The sequence below is a fragment of the Carcharodon carcharias genome, chromosome 6, assembly GCF_017639515.1.
Source record: "Carcharodon carcharias isolate sCarCar2 chromosome 6, sCarCar2.pri, whole genome shotgun sequence".
Lineage (NCBI taxonomy): Eukaryota > Metazoa > Chordata > Chondrichthyes > Lamniformes > Lamnidae > Carcharodon > Carcharodon carcharias.
The window spans coordinates 57,912,710-57,930,444 of record NC_054472.1 but is presented as its reverse complement, the minus strand read 5'-3'; positions in this window follow the sequence as shown (position 1 = coordinate 57,930,444).

Below are 17,735 nucleotides of genomic sequence, written 5' to 3'. Positions count from 1 at the left end.
AAACCAGTTCTTAAAAGCCTCCAGTCTGGATATTCCCAAAAAGGAATTCGATTAACACGTCTTGTAGTCATTGTTATAGAACAAGTAACCATATTTTGATCTTTCATCTCAGAAACATTTCACACATTTCAAAATAATGGAAACCAACAGGAGATAGAGTTAAAAACAAAAATAAAAATACCTGGAAAAACTCAGCAGGTCTGGCAGCATCTGCGGAGAGGAACACAGTTAACGTTTCGAGTCCGTATGACTCTTCAACAGAGATAGAATTATTTCATGCTCCAGAGCAGGGTTTGAGTGTCTGTTGGGTATACTTGGCTATTAACAGTTCCCATTGTCCTTATTGTTGATTAAAATTCAGCATTTTGCATTTTTAATTTCTTCTTTAGTTAGAGTTTTGGGCTTTGATGTCTGTAAGCTTCCTTTGAAATGTTTCTCTCTTCATACTTCCTTTCGGAGGGGGTTCTTGTTTGCTTTTCTCACCTTTCTTCACCTTGGAAGGGGGCCTCGCATTTTGCTGTCTCGTTTTTTAAAGTACTGAATTTCCAGTCAGTTGTAGAAATTAAAAATCATTTTTCAAAAATAAAGAGACATTTTCATGACAACACTTATGAAGCAGCATCAGAAATATGAGCAGGAAAAGGCCATTCAGCCTCTGGTGCCTATTCTGCCACTCAATCAGATCCTGGCTGATCTGCATCTTAACTCCATCCATCTGCCTTGGTTGTATAAACTTTAACACCATGGCTTATCAAAAATAGGCTAAGATAACTCACTTGTTTGATTCACCTCATTTTATTTCTCCGCCACCATATGCGCACCTGTGTAAAAGCATGTAATTTATTTAGCCTCATTGTTATTCATTTACATGGAATAAAAATCAAGCAGGCTTGGGTACAGATATATGATCCTCCCTGCTCAGTTCTCCTTTCTGCACTCCATGTAGGCAATGCTTTAGGTCTAGGTGCTAATGCTAATAATCTATCCCCACATGAGACAAAAATCTATCTCCATGTGAAAAATACATAACCACAAAATAGTTAGGTATTTACTGAAAAAATCCATTTACAATACTTCATATATTTGAAAATCTGTGTTTTTTTAATTAAAACACAACGTTACTGAAACTATTTCCTAAAGGCAGTATTTGCAAGTAAAATGTACATTTCTCTCGTGCCATACAGAAACAGGTCAGACCAGTATGATGACATGTTTCACTGCTTTCAGTGAGTTAGTTTGAATTGTCTGTTCAAACATTCCAAACATTAAACTTTGCACTCCTGAGAAAGAAGGAAACAACTGAAGCTGGTTTACTGAAATAAGACAATGTCCATCAAGCATTTAATTCATTTTTGTGTAATCAGTGACTTTGGACATCAGAACTAAACACACAGAGGGGTACAATTCAAAATATTTAGTAACTACATACCAACTATTGTTACTTTTATCTGGAGCATAGAAATATTGTGGCCTTGAGCTCCTCCAATCATATGTCTGAACTAGACTCCAACTACATTGTCTATCTTTATATTCAACTAACTTGCTCCAAAATGAATCACAAAGCAATCTGGTTACAAAACAGGAGTACCATCTCATCTGTATACAAAGATCATCTGTTTGTTCATCCTTTTTCTACACAAACGGAATAAAGATGAATCACAACATATGATGACTATCAGATACTCAGATAGTCATTACAAGTTTCCACAAGTTGGGTTGTACAATGGGCACATAATCCATTCTGCCAGGTTAACTTCCAGACAGCAAACTTGAAATTACCCCAAGTCTCACAGGGAGTGATTGGTAATATATTGCAAACCACGTTCCAATGCTCCTAGCCCAAAAAGAAAGCAACAATGATAGGAATCATTAATGATTAATTTACAACAAATAGTGAAAACCTAACCAGCAAGGCAAATATTTCCTTTTGAAGGGAAAAAACCCTTTTTACCCTTTTGAAGACTGCAGATTTTTTTAAAAACAGAAACACCCTAAACTAAATATAAGAACATAGTTTGTTTTTGCATCTGTAGTACAGAGTTGCTGTACTTTTACCTTGGCAATCTCAGATTAATTTAGCCAGATGGATGATGTATTTAATAGTTTTCAGCCTCAGTGCTGCAGAATCTGCTCCAATTGTATTAAAGGGCAGATACCACAGCATCAGGACAAAGGTAAAAATGACAAATATGCACAGTTTCTTTGAAGTCAAAATTCATAGCTTTCACAATGCCTGTGTGCTTTCTTTGTTCTAAATCATTCTAGCCATTCCCCTTTGACTGGTCCCTTGCACTTCACCCTTCCCTTTACCCTATCATTGGAAGGGGTCCTTCAATCACCTGGATACCATGCTCTTGAACGCTCTCTGCTCACCAGCTCTTTCTCATCATTTAAAACCACTCTTAAAACCCATCTCATTGACCAAGCTTTGGGTCATTTCTCCATTTATCTCCTCCTTTCAGCTCAGTCTCTACTTCTTTCTGATCACACCTCGCTAAAGTGCCATGGGATGGTTTTCTACTCTAAAAGATGCTATATAAATGCAAGCTGTTGTTATTGTAAGGGGAAGAAAGGAGCTAAGTCACTGAGAAAACTTCTGATGTAATGGGGTCTCACATTTCTTCCTCTGAGGGTTCTGCCAAACGCTCAACTGAGGTTATGACAGGAGATTAATGGAATCCCCACTGTGGGCAGTATTTAATCCAGGTGATGTGAGCTGGCGAGATGTATTACCTTCTTAGGGGAATTAAGGCCCGCTGTATAACACCAATCAGCCACGTGGCCAGCTGCAGGTCTTCCCTGGAAATAAGGACCCCAGGAACAGAAATGCCACCGCCACCACCACCCCTACCTCCTGGCAATGCATCCACCAGAGGCCCAGGATCATTGATTTTAGGTTTTAGGTGAGTGAGGGCAGATTCAAGGTTGCCTGATGTGGGTCGCAGGGTGGGGGTCACAGGAGAGGGGTCAGCAGCAAGGGCAGGGGGGTGACTCTCTGGATGCTGGGTCCCTCAATCAGGCCCTTCAACAGCCTACTGCCTTTCCCTCCCCTCTGCCCCACCCAGAGAACACACAAGCAAACACGACAGGGTTTGCTTTTCAGGCTTCCCATGTGGCGAATCCCCCCACCCGCCGCTAGTTAAATACCAGAGGTGTCAGGGTGATTAATTGCCCACTTAAAGGCCTCAATTGGGCCAGAGGCAGGAAGGAGGCAGGATCGCCATCTGGCACCTCCCGCCAAATTAAATGCCCCCATGCCTCCAAACTCACATCAGGGGAGGGCAAAAACTTGCATCCAGAATTTCAAGGCCACGATTGCCCGAAGAAATATGTTCCTACATAACAACAATAAATACTGTTCATAAGTACAAGAACAACAACAACTTGCCTGGGTATAGTGCCTGTAACATTGCAAAATGTCCCAAAGTGCTTCAGTTCCCAGGAACATTATCACAAAATTTGACATGTGGCCACATAAGAAGACATTAAGACAGGAATAAGGTTTTCAGGACAGTCTTTAAAAAGGATAGAAAGACGTAGAGAGGTTTAGGGAGGCAACTTCAGAGCTGAGGATGTATACAACTCAAGGCACAACCACCAATGGAATGGCCTAGGAAATTGGGAATGCACAAAGCGGCCAGAATTGTAGGAATGCAGGGGTTTTGGGGAGTTGTAGGACTTGAAAAAGTAAAGGGCAAGTCCATGAAGGAATTTAAACATAAGAATGAGAATTTTAAATTTGAGGCATAGCTGAGAACCAATGTAGATCAGTGAGCACAGGGTGATGGATAAACAGGATTTGGTATGCGTCTGGATATAGGCAGCAAGGCTTAGGAGGAGCTGAAGTTCACATAGGGTGGAAGAGGTCAGCCAGGAGAGGAAGACAGTGGCTTCCAACTTCCCAATATTTAATAGGAGAAAATTTCTGCTCATCCGAAATTTCATGTTGGACAAGCAGCATGACAAATCAGGAGCAATGGAGAGATCAAGAGAGGTTGGGGTGGAGTAGAGCTTCTTGTTGTCAATGTAAATATGGAAAATGACATTACATCTTCGGATGATATCGCCCAGGGGTAACATGTAGATGAGAAATTGGAGAGAGCCAAGGACTGTTCTTTGAGAAACTTCAATGGTAGCAACACAGCAGCAGGAAGAAACATCATTGTGGAAGATTTTCTGGCTATGACTGGATAAATAAGAATGGAACCAAGTGAGGGCAGTCACACTTAGTTGAACAACATAATTCTTAACTATCAATGCTTGAGACATTCTGAGGCCATCAAAATCAATATATTAATGTAAAGTTCTTTATTTTTTTTCAATATCATACAATGTTCACCTATTCCAAAAGCATGTTTTTATTCTATGACAACAATCTTGCTATGGTAATAGTTATTTATTTCTCCTTGAACTGTAACTGAACATTACAACGAAAACTGAAAATTTGGATCTCAGTGCGAAGGCAGGTTGCTGTTAGCCAAACCATCAGTCACTTCCTGTTTCTACATAAGCAAATAAGTGAGGGCAGAGCACACATGAATGAATGAATGAATTTTTTTTTAAGGAGATTTCTTTCAGTTTTGGGTGTTTGAATGAGATTAGATTATTGGACGTTTAGCTTTTAAAAAGTCAGTTTCATCCTGAGGTCTTCCCATTGTGGATGCTGGGCAAGTGGCCATGGAGGATACATGTGGGACATGGAGAGGGCATGGGAAATCTGAGAGGTCATAGAGGTGGCATGGGAGTTGGTCCAGGGTGAGGAGTGAGAGCTTGAGGACCTGACATTCATCATTAAAACTGGCAAACATTCCAGATAAATGGAAGCAGGCAGTCTAGCCAACCAGTCTGACCCTCCACCCATCTCTGATCTGACACATTCCGCGCCCCACCCCTGCAACCCCACCCCCCAGTATCCATAGAGAAAAATATTGCGTGCGGGGACTCTTTATGTGCAACAGGTCTGCTGAGTCGGGAAATTCCCTGACTCAACCTTCCTATCTCATCAACAAAAATCCAGCTCTCCGAATTAAATTTAAACCTGTGGAATTCAGGGCAAAACTTGGATATGTATAAGAAATTGTCAGTTGGTAGTATAGAACATGAGTATTGCTGAAAAAAGGAACATGCTATCAAAGATCTTCATCTTGTACTCATCAGGACAGACACAAGAATACCAAATAAACTGTTCATGTTGTATGAGAAAAGGGGTGCTGATTGGTTGGCAAGTCAGCTTTGATTGGCCTAGACGTTGCGATGGTGAATGCACCAGGGAACCATTGCCTATGCTTTTGTTATCAAAAAAGGTGCAATGTCTGGACACATTCCTTTTGCCTGCAGAGGACAGGTCCCTGCATATGAATATATGTAACTTCTAGCAAACGTAAGTGAGCTACATTGTGAGCCCCACTGATAATCCTAAATTGGTTGTTAGTATAGTTTTTAGCACACTCAAGATTGTTCAATAAGTAGTGCCCAATCGCAGAATCACATCTAACGTTAGACATTAAGTTCTGAGTTTTGCAAGCACGTGTTGGTTGTGTACGGTTGAACAGCCGAAGGGATGTGCTTTTATTTATTCATTCCTAGGATGTGGGTGTCACTGGCTAGGCCAGCATTTATTGCCCATCCCTAACTGCCCTTGAGAGTGTCGTTTTGAGCTGCCTTCTTGAACCGCTGCAGTCCATAAGGGGTAGGTACACCCACAGTGCTGTTATAGAGGGATTTTGGCACAGTGACAGTTAAGGAATGGCAAGGATGGTGAGTGGCTTGGAGGGGAACTTTCAGGTGGTGGTGTTCTCATGTATCTGCTGCCCTTGTCCTTCTGGATGGCAGTGGTTGTAGGTTGGAAGCTTCTAAGGAGCTTTGGTGAGTTCCCGCAGTGCAGCTTGTAGATAGTACACATTACTGCCATTGTGCGTCGGTGGTGAAGGGAGTGAATGTTTCTGGATGGGATTTCAATCAAGTGGTCTGATTTGTCCTGAATGGTGTTCTTGAGTGTGGTTAGAACTGCACATATCCAGGCAAGTGGAGAGCATTCCATCACACTCCTGACTTGCGCCTTGTAGAAGGTGGACAGGCTTTTGGGAGTCAGAGGCTAGGAATCCTGTAACTCACCTCCTGATTCCCCAAAGCCTGTCCACCATCTTCAAGGCACAAGTCAGGAGTGTGATGGACTACTCCCCACTTGCCTGAATAAGTGCAGCCCCCACAATACTCAAGAAGCTTGACACCATCCAGGACAAAGCAGCCCACTTGATTGGCACCCTTTCCACAAACATTTACTCCCTGCACCACCAATGCATAGTAGCAGTGTATACCATCTGCAAGATGCACTGCAGGAATTCACCAAGGCTCCTTAGTTGGCGCCTTTGAAGCACACGACCACTACCATCTAGAAGGACAAGGGCTGCAGATAGATGGGAACACCATCACCTGGAAGTTCCCCTCCAAGTCACTCACCATCCTGACTTGGAAATATATTGCCGTTCCTTCGCTGTCACTGGGTCAAAATCCCGGAACTCCCTCCCTAACAGCACGGTGGGTGTATCTACACTACATGCACTGCAGCTCATCACCACCTTCTCAAGGGCAACTATGGATGGGCAATAAATGCTGGCCCAGCCAGCAAAGCCCACATCCCATGAATGAATAAAAAAAGTGAGTTACTTGCCACAGGATTCCAAGCCTCTGACTTGGTCTTATAGCCACAGTATTTATATGCGAATCCAATTCAGTTTCTGATCAATGGTGGGCCCCCGGATATTATTAGTGGGGGATTCAACAATGGTCATGCCATTGAATGTCAAGGGGTAATGGTTGGATTCACTCTGTTGGAGATGGTCATTGTCTGGAATTTGTGTGGAGCGAATGTTACTTGCCACTTGTTAGCCCAAGCCTGGATATTGTCCACGTCTTGCTGCATTTGGACATGGACTGCTTCTGTATCTGAGGAGCTGTGAACGTGCAATCATCAGTGAACATTCCCACTTCTGACCTTATGACGGAAGGAAGGTCATTGATGAAGCAGCTGTAGATAGTTGGGCCTAGGACACTACCCTGAGTGTACGATACGATCCACCAGTTGATGGGATGTATGGCCTACGTACCTGGAATCGGGCATTGAAATTCATATAGCACATTACCCATTGGTGTGGTAGGCAGGACGTGTTTTTGGCTTGATGGCAGCATTCTGTTAGTGGAAAACACCACTTGTGTTGCCACTGCATAGTAGCAGCATGAAACAGCTAGCTTCACCTCTTGCTCAAATATTTGAGATGTTTTGCCCTTCCAGGTTAATTTGAGGTACTTTTCAGGTATAAAATTGGTGGCCTTAGGTCCATTCATAAGTATGCTTAATAGACAGTGAGTAATGATCTGATCAGGGTAGCCATTATCCCGCAGGAGAGCTTAAATATGCCCTATTTCAATGTCAAGTTTGCATGGTGAGCAAATGACTCAGGCCCTGTTTACAAGATTTTAGATAAGGCCAATCTTGTAGCATGTGGGGCTGCAGGAATCCCAGCACGTGTATTGACCAGTGAAGGTAGGCTTGCAATAGACAGTAGTAGAGAATGTATTAGTGGATTTTTCAACTAGCACATTGAGGTAAGGCAGCTCGTTTGACTGCTTCATTTCAATGGTGAGTTTGAGTGCGGGATGGAGCACATTAAGATGTGTAAGGAAATTCGTACATGCAGCTACAAATTCAAATATAGCAAATGTGTTAGGGGTCATTTCATCAAAAATATGTTTCTTTTGGAAACCGACAAAAATGTTAGCAAGACATAGCCCTAGAGGGGAACCCATGGCAACACCATCTATTTCGGTATACAAAGTGTCAGTAAAGCTGAATTCAACGGCATGAGTTGCAAAGTTCATAAGTTCAAATAATACAGATTTAGAGCATGTCAGCACACCTAGATTGCCATGATATAGTGATGTGACACAAATGTCTATGGCTTCCTCAATCTGCACGTTAGTGAATAGGCTTGCAATGTCAAACAAGCACATTGCTGTGATTTGCAATCAGGTATAGTCTTCGCGAAAGTGAAGGAATCCTTCACTGTGTATGTGGAATACTCACTCAGAACTGGTTGTAGCAACTCACTCAACCTTTTGGCCAATTCATATTGTGCAGAACCAGTCATTGCTAAGATTGGGCATAATGGGACATCACTTTTGTGTCTTGGGCAGCCCGTACATATGTGGGCATAGTGAACCATGAGGACAAATCCTATCATATACACAAGGCAGCCCGTTACTCTTACCCAAGCCTAATAAACGTTTTTGTAACTTGCTTTCGAGTAGAGCTGTGCAGTCATGCTTTGCAGCAGGTGCAATGGACATGAATTTGGATCCGTCAATAAGAATGGCATAGTTATGTTTGTTAAGGATGACTATTCCAGTCACTTTGCCCAGCTTCTAAATATGTATGTCTGGGTTGGCCTTGAGGTCTTGCAATGCCACCAGACATTCATGCTGCAGGTGAAAATCGGGCAAGTCATTGGGTATCCCACATTATGTATGTCCTAGGTGTGCTTTCAAAGACTCAGCATTTTCATTGGACATTGGTTTGTGGCAAGAAAGTTGAGAATAGAGGAGTTCAAACTCTGAAATACCTCTTTCCGTTTGAGAAGCGTATAATAAATTGCTTGTAAGGGTAGAAAACAATATGTAGAGGAGTCATGTCAGAGTAGAAGAAAACTGAATGTACTGTGTTTGGTCTTATTAAGGTTAAGTGCATAATTACCAATTGGCTTTCCTTGTTGGGTGTCGAGACTGGGGTTGTGAACCTCAAGGGACCTTATTATCTAAAAATGATACTCTGTGAATTAAGTATTAAATGGCAGGTTGGGTGGAAGTGTCCATTAGTCACGTGCACATTCATACAGCTCAGGATAAAATGTGTGGCAATCCAGAGAGATCTGCTGTGGAAGCTCCTATGCCTGAGACCCTAAAGGGAATTCACACTGTTCCGACGGATTCTCAGATTGCTGCCATACAGGTCTTGGGGGACAGTTAGAGAAAAACATTAGATAGGATTTCAGTGAACTCAGTGGTGCCATTTAAGCTGTTATTGTGTGTGGCAGTGTCTTGGTTATTTCACTGGATTAGCAATTCAGAGACCAAGGTCAATGATCTGGGAGGCATAAATTCAAATCTCACAATGGCACTTTGTAAATTTTAAGTCAGTTTAATTTAAAAAGAATTTAATAAGTTTGGAATAAAATATACCACCATTAATGGTGACCATGAACCTATTGGACTGTTGTGTAAAATCAAACTAATTCACTTCAGGAAAGAAACGTGTTGTCCTTACCCAATCTGGCATTCATGTATCTCCAGACCCTCAGCAATGTGGTTGACTGTTAACTGTCCTATGAAATGTTCTAGCAAGCTGCTCAGTTATATCAAATTGATATAACAAAGAAAGATATTAAGGATCAAACCAGACTGACCACTCAACTTCAAACTAAGTGCTAATAACAGAGAACTTGTGCCAAAAGTTGGGAGAGCTGTTATGTCTTCTGGTTCCCACAAGTTAAACAGGGCTGGTAGATTGATATATTGTTACACAGCACATAGCTGCAGTGCGACTGTGAATGTGGCTCCCTGGGATATATATTTACAGAACCATTAGTTTTTATTTCTTGACAATATATCATGAGTTGACTCACAGACTAGCAACAGCCTGACCTAGTCATGATCACCAAATCATACCTATCAGCCAATATCCCAGGTTCCTCCATCACCGTCCCGTGTTATGTATAGTCCCACTGGCAGGGGAGAGCAGCGGTGGTAGCACAGTGATATCAAGTTGAAAGGGAGTGGGCCTAGGAGTTCTCAACATTAACTCTTATGGCATTAAGTGAAACATGGGTATGGAAACCTTTGTTGCCATGTTGACCATTGCTTGGAAGAAGGGCAGAAAGTACCCTGGGTGAAGGACATCAATATTTATCGCTAAGTTTGACTCGGAGGACCAACACTGGCCAAGCTGGCCGACACCTAATAACCTGACATATCTGCCAGACTGGACCTGCAGCAGCTAGTGAGAGAACCAACATGAGGAGAAAACTTAGTTGAGCTCAGTCCTCACCAATCTACTTGTTACAGATGTATCTGTCCATTAGTAGCCACCATACAGTCCTTGTGATGTCTATGTCGTGTCTTCACGTAGAGGACAACCTCCGTTGTGTTGCGTGGCATTACCACCATGCAGTTGGCATAGATTAAGACCAGATCTGGTAGTTCAAAACTGGATATCCATGAGGCATTGTGAGCCATCAGCAACAGCAAAATTGTACACCACTACAATCTGTAACCTCATGGCCTGGCATATCCCTACTCTATCATTACCTTCAAGCCAGGAAATGAAACCTGGCTCAATAAGTTATTTAAGAAAATGCCAGGAGCAGCACCAGGTATACCTAAAAATGAAGTGCCAATCCAGTGATGCAAAACATAGGACTACATGCATGCTGAACAGTAGAAGTAACGTACTTTTGACAGTGTTGAGCAATCCCACAACCAACAAATCAGATCAAAACTCTGCAGTTCTGCCACATCCAGTCATGAAAAATGTTGAACAATTAAACAAATAAATGGAGGAGGCGGCTCCACAAACATTCCCATTCTTTACGATGGTGGGGACTAGCACATGAAGGTAAAAGCAAGGCTGAAGCATTTGTAACTCTTTCGAGTACAAACACGTTTCCATCTGTTCCTATTCAGATGAAGTTACATTGTTTTGCCATTGTGAGATTTGAACTCTTGATAATCTTTTAAATGAAAACCAAATCAACAAAATTGGGATAAATCAGGCACAGCCCCTAATTAAGGTCAGCTGTAAAACCAAGGACAAAGTTTAAAGGAACCTTACAAACTTTAAATCAAAATGTGATTAAAGGGGTCAACAAAACACCCCAGTCCCCGCGGTGCCCACCGAGCACGGAAGGCCTCGAGAGTGTCAGCAGATACCGCGTGCTCCCTCTCCAGGGACATCCGGCAGCGAACGTAGCCGCGGAAGAGGGACAAACAATCGGGCGGGACTCCCCTGTCGATCGCCCGCTGCCTGGACCTGTTAATGGCCAACTTGGCCAGGCCCAGGAGCAGGTTCACAAGGAGGTCCTCCTACTTCCCGACCCCCTTCCACACCGGGTGCCCATAGATCAGGAGCGTGGGGCTGAAGTGCAAACAAAACATCAATAAAAGGTTTTTCAAGTAACTAAAGAGGGAGTGCAGCCTACAACACCCTATGTATACATGGTCCACGGACTCCACAAGACCGCAAAAAGGGCACGTGTCCTGAGAGTCCGTGAACCTATGCATCCTCTTATTATAGGGGACTGCTGCATGCAACACCCTCCAACCCAGGTCCCTGATAGAAAGGGGGAGGACACCTCCGTAGAGGGCCTTAGCAGGGTTAGGAAGGTTATGAAGATGTAACTCTTTTTTTGAGTACAAACCCATTTCCATCTGTTTCAGATGAAGTTACATTGTTTCATAGTTTGCCATTGTGAGATTTGAACTCTTGATACTCTTTCAAGTACAAACCTGTTTCCATCTGTTTCAGATGAAGTCACATTGTTCCATAGTTTGCCATTGTGAGATTTGAACTCTTGATCTTGGGGTTACAAGCCCAGTACCATAACCACTTGGCTATTTAGGCCAAGCCTCTGAAGCATTTGTAATCACCTTCAGCCAGAGATGCTCATCAATGATCAATCTAGGCCTCCTCTGATGTACCCACCATCACAGATCCTAGTAATCAGGCACATAGATTAACTCCACATACCATAAAAAAGTATGGCACCAAAGGCCATGGGCCCCAACAACATCCCAGCTGCAGTGCTGAAAACCTATGCTCTAGAACTAGCCACACCTCTAGCCAAGCTGTTTCAGTATAGCTATGTTACTGGCATTTACCCGACAGTGTGGAGAATTGTATGTCCTATCCACAAAATGCAGGACAGATCCAATCTGGCCAATTACCAGCCTATCAGTTTATTCTCAATCATCAGCAAAGTGATGCAAGGCGTTGTTAACAGTACTGTTAAGTGAAACTTATTCACCAATAACCTACTCAACAGTTTAGGTTCTGCCAGGATCACTCGGTTCCAGACCTCATCATAGCCTTAATCCAAAGATGGACAAAACATCTAAATTCCAAAGGTGAGGTGAGAGTGACTGCCCATGATATCAAAGCAGCAGTTGACCAAGTGTGGCAAGAAAGAGTCCCAGTAAAACTGGAGTCAGTGGGGATCTTTGGCCAAACCCTCCGCTGGCTGGAGTCATATACTATGATCCACGTGGAGACCAACAAACTAAAAGAACTAAATTTACTGAATTACCCCGATGGAAAACCAATACAAAGGATATCACCTTTTGTAACTTTAACAATCAAACCAAAATCAACATAAACTAAATAGGAATTAACAGGCAAATCACAGTCAATATAAATCACAAATTACATAGATTGGGGGAAGGTGGTGGCATAGTGGTATTGTCACTATACTGGTAATCCAGAGACCCAGGGTAATGCTCTGGGGACCCAGGTTCAAATCCCACCATGTTGGTGGAATTTGAATTCAATAAAAATCTGACTTTACAATTGTTGTAAAAACCTATCTGGTAAAGCTGCCATCATTACCTGATCTGGCCTACATGTTACTCTAGACTCATGACTTTTAAATGCCCTCTGAAATAGCCTTCAACTTAGGCACTGAAAATGACAACAGCAAACTCAGTCCTGTCAACATTGCCAAGTCCTCCTTATGAATAATATGTTACTGAGAGCTGTCTCATAGGCTAATCAAGCAATAGCCTGACACAGTCATACTCACGGAATCATATCTTACAGAAAATGTTCCAGACATCACCATCCCTGGGTATGTCCTCTCCGACTGGGAGGACAGACACAGCAGGCGGCAAAGTAGTATACAGTTGCCCTGGGAGTCTCAACATCGACTCTGGACTCCATGAAGTCTCATAGCATCAAGTCAAATATGGGCAAGGAAACCTCCTGCCCTCACCCCTCAGCTGATGAATCAGTATTCTTCCATGTTGAACACCACTTCGGGGAAGCACTGAGAATGGCAAGGGAGTAGAATGTTCTCTGGGTGGGGGACTTCAATGTCCATTACCAAGAGTGGCTCGGGAGCACCACTACTGACCAAGACCTAAAGGGAATAGCTGCTGGACTGGTCTGCAGCAGGTGGTAAGGGAACCAACAAGAGGGAATAACACATTCGACCGTATCCTCACCAATCTGCCTGCCACAGATGCATCTGCCCATGACAGCTTTGGTCCTTGTGGAGACCAAGTCCTGTTTTCAGATTGAGGATACCCTCCATCGTGTTGTGTGGCATATATCCCACTACCATCAGGCTGAGTGGGATACATTTCAAACAGATCTGTCAATTCAAGACTGGGCATGCATGAGGCGCTATGGGCCATCTGCAGCAGCAGAACTGTACTCAACCACAATCTGTAACCTCATGACCCGGCATATCCCCCACTCTACCATTATCACCAAGCCAGGGGATCAACCCTGGTTCAATGAAGAGTGCAGGAGGGCATGCCAGGAGCAGCACCAGGCATACCTAAAGATGAGGTGGCAATCTGGTGAGGATACAACTGTCATGATAATGAAGGAAAAAACATTGAATTACGTCCAGAAATATTGGACTTTAAAAATAAGACCTGACTTTTAAAAAAATGCACACGAGCCAATGGCTGGAACGCTGTAGGGTGACTCCCTAAGGATGTAATGGAACCCCACCCTATTGCCAGACAAGGTATTTCTAAAGATATCCAGAAACTAATTGCTCCCTTCAGTAAAGACAATGGGACATAATGAGAGATAAATATCATCTCATCAAGAAATCCCGTTGAGCAATGTCTGGACAGATTTGTGAATTCACTTCCTACTGGAATATACAAAGAAGGGGTTAAGAGTGAGCTGAAAAGCTGCCCTGGTGTCTGTCTGTTGGTGCGCGTTCTGAGAGAGAGCAAGTGCTGGAAGTTTGACTCAGAAGTAACAGCCACACATAGTACCCCTGCAAATCAACATTTTGCAGGTATCCCGATCTCTCTCCCTCTCTACCTGAGTCAATTCTACTGGAGCCTCGAATCCGATTATTCGTCTACCGGAGTCAACTCTACAGGAACCTCGAACCTGACTATTCATCTACTGGAGTCAACTCTACTAAAGCCTCGAATCCGACTATTCTACTGGAGTCAATTCTACTGAAATCTCAAATCACAATGGCCACAGCGCATAATCACCTACTCCTGAGTCAAGGACTCATACCTTTTTTGAAAAAAAAATATATAAATAATCATTAACTTCAAACTAAATTCTTACATTTAACCTGTATTACTGTATATGCATGTGTTTTATCCTTTCTTGCCTTTAGTAGTTAATTAACTTGTTCTTATCTTTAACTCAAAAAAGTCTGATCAAATTGGTTCCTTCAAAACCAGAATGATTGGTTCTGGGAAAAAGGTATCCACGAAAGGGATCCTTTTTAGATTAAATCTTGTTGTGACCAATAGAAGGTTTGGTGGGGGAGGGGGGGTGCTGAATAAGGACAGGGAGCCAGATCATCCCTCCTCACCCAGGGCATGCAATTTGGGGGTATTCCGGCCAGACAGTGAAAAATTGAGAGTTCTCACCTAGATCAACAACTTAGGGGAACCTGATCTGGGGGTGGGTCATAACACAACTCAGGACTACTTGTGTGCCAAACAGCATAAGCAGCATGCAACAGACAGAGCTAAATGATCCTCCAACCAACGGATCACTTCTAAGCTATGCAGTCCTGCCACATCCAATCGTAAATGGTGGTGGACAATTAAACAACTAACTGGAGGAGGTGGCTCCACAAATACCCCCATCCTCAATGATGGGGGAACCCAGCACATCAGTGCAACAGTTAAGGCTGAAGCACTCACAACAATCTTCAGTCAGAAGTGAATGATTCATCTTGGCCTCTTCCCGAGGTCCCCAGCATCACAGATGCCTATCTTCAGCCAATTTGATTCACTACATGTGATATCAAGAAACGGCAGGACAAATCAGACACAGCCAATTATTGCCCCATCCCTCTACGTGCAATCATCAGTAAAGTGATGGAAGTTGATGACCAACTGTGCTTTCAAGTAGCACTTGCTTGGAAATAACTTGCTCTCTGATGCTCAGTTTGGGTTCCACCAGGATCACTCAGCTCCTGACCTCATTACAGCCTTGGTTCAAACATGGACAAAAGAGGTGAACTGCAGAAGTGAGGTGAGAATGTCTGCTCATGACATAAGGCAGCATTTGATCGAGTGTGGCATCAAGGAGACCTAGCAAAACTGGAGTCAATGGGAATCAGGGGGAAATTTCTCCACTGGTTGGAGTCATACCTAGCACAAAAGATGGTTGTGGTTGTTGGATGTGAAATATCTCAGTCCATGGGCATCACTGCAGGAGTTCTTCAGGATAGTGTCCTTGGCCGAACCATCTTCAGCTGCTTCATCAATGATCTTCCTTCCATCATAAGGTCAGAACTGGGGATGTTCGCTGATGATTGCATAATGTTCAGCACCATTCGTGACTCCTCAGATACTGAAGCAGTCCATGTTCAAATTCAGCAAGACCTGGACAATATGTAGGTTTGAGCTGACAAGAGGCAAGTAACATTCATGTCTCACAAGTGCCAGGCAATGACCATCTCCATGAAGAAACAGAACTTAAGCATCAACCCTTGACATTCAACGGCATTACCTTCGCTGAATCCCCCACCATCAACACAATGGGGGTTACCGTTGACCAGAAACTGAACTGGACTATCCATTTAAATACTATGGCTACAAGAGCAGGTCAGAGGATAGCAGTGAGAAACTCACGTCCTGACTCCCTGAAGCCTGTCCACCATCTAAAAGGCACAAGTCAGGAGTGTGATGGAATACTCTCCACTTACCTGGAATGGTGCAGCTCCAACAACACTCAAGAAGCTTGACACCATCCAGGGCAAGGCAGCCCACTTTTGATTGGCACTCCATCCACAAACATTCAAACCCTCCACTACTGACACACAGTGGCAGCAGGGTGTACCATCTACAAGATGCACTGCAAGAACTCACCAAGGCTCCTTAGGCAGCACCTTCCAAAACTATGACCTTCTTTCTATCATAAGGTCAGAAGTGGGAATGTTCGCTGATGATTGCACAATGTTCAACACCATTTGCGACTCCTCAGATACTGAAGCAGTCCATGTCCAAATGCAGCAAGACCTGGGCTGACAAGTGGCAAGTAACATTCACGCCACACAAGTTCTAGGCAATGACCATCTCCAACTGAGTGAATCTGACCATCGCCCCTTGACATTCAATGGCATTACTAATGCTGAATCCCCCATCAACAATATCCTGGGGGTTACCATTGACAAGAAACTGAATTGGACTAGCCATATAAATACTGTGGCTATAAGAGCAGGTCAGATGCTTGGAGTTCTGTGGCAAGTAACTCACCTCCTGACTCCCCAAAGCTTCCCCACCATCTACAAGGCACAAGTCAGGAGTGTGATGGAATACTCCCCATTTGCCTGGATGTGTGCAATTCTTACCACATTCAGGAAGCTTGACAGTATCCAGGCCAAAGCACCCCAGTTGATTGGTACCCCATCCAGAAACATTCCCTCCCACCACCACCGACGCACAGTAGCAGCAGTGTGTACCATCTACAGGATGCATTGCAAGAACTCACCCAACCTCCTTAAACAGCGCCTTCCAAACCCACAACCACTGCCATCTAGAAGGGTAGCAGATGAATAGGAACACCACCACATGGAAGTTCCCCTCCAAGCCATACACCATCCTGACTTGCAAACATATTGCCATCCCTTCACTCTCACTGGGTCAAAATCCTGGAACTCCCTTGCAGCATTGTGGGTGTACCTACACCACGTGGACTGCAGAGTATCAAGAAGGCAACTCATCACCACCTTCTCAAGGGCAATCAGGGAAGGGCAATAAGTGTTGGCCTACCCAGCGACACCAACATCCCATGAATCAATTAAAAAGAAACACATTAAAAAGGAGGAACAACAAAGTTAGATCTCACAGATTTACTGGACAGTTCACTCAGCATATATGGCACTAATTTCAGCCACAATGTCCTTCAAAGCTTTGAACTTCCACAGGTAGAATTTCAGCTGTTTTTCTTCAAGGGTTTAGCTACTGTTTCTCATCTGGCAACAGCTCCCAATCATCCCAGGCTCCACAGGTACAATCTTCAACAAAATGCCGTACTTCTCCAGCACCTTCTCAGCTCTGCTTATGACAGATTTGATGGCATGGATCCATCAATATTACTTTTATTCAGTCCTCCATTGAAAATCCTGTGCAATGTCTGGCCAGTCAATTACTTTAAGTTACAGAATCAGCTGCATTTACCTCGTCAGTTTCTGGATCGAGCCTGCATTTTCCTCAGTCTGCCTGCACTACGCCACTGAATAATCTCAGTTCAGATGGCTCTGTGCCTTTTATCTGGTTTTCACCCGTCTCAGTTTCCTAAAGTTTCAGTTTTCTGAGAACCTGAAGTTTCAGTTTCCTTTTAAGTTAGGATCTGACTCAACATACACAAGCTTTAAAACTAGGGTCAGTGCACCCAACAGAACAGTCGACAAGTCATCTGTTCAGCTAACAACTCACACACACTCCCCCACTGGTCTCACAAATCACAGATT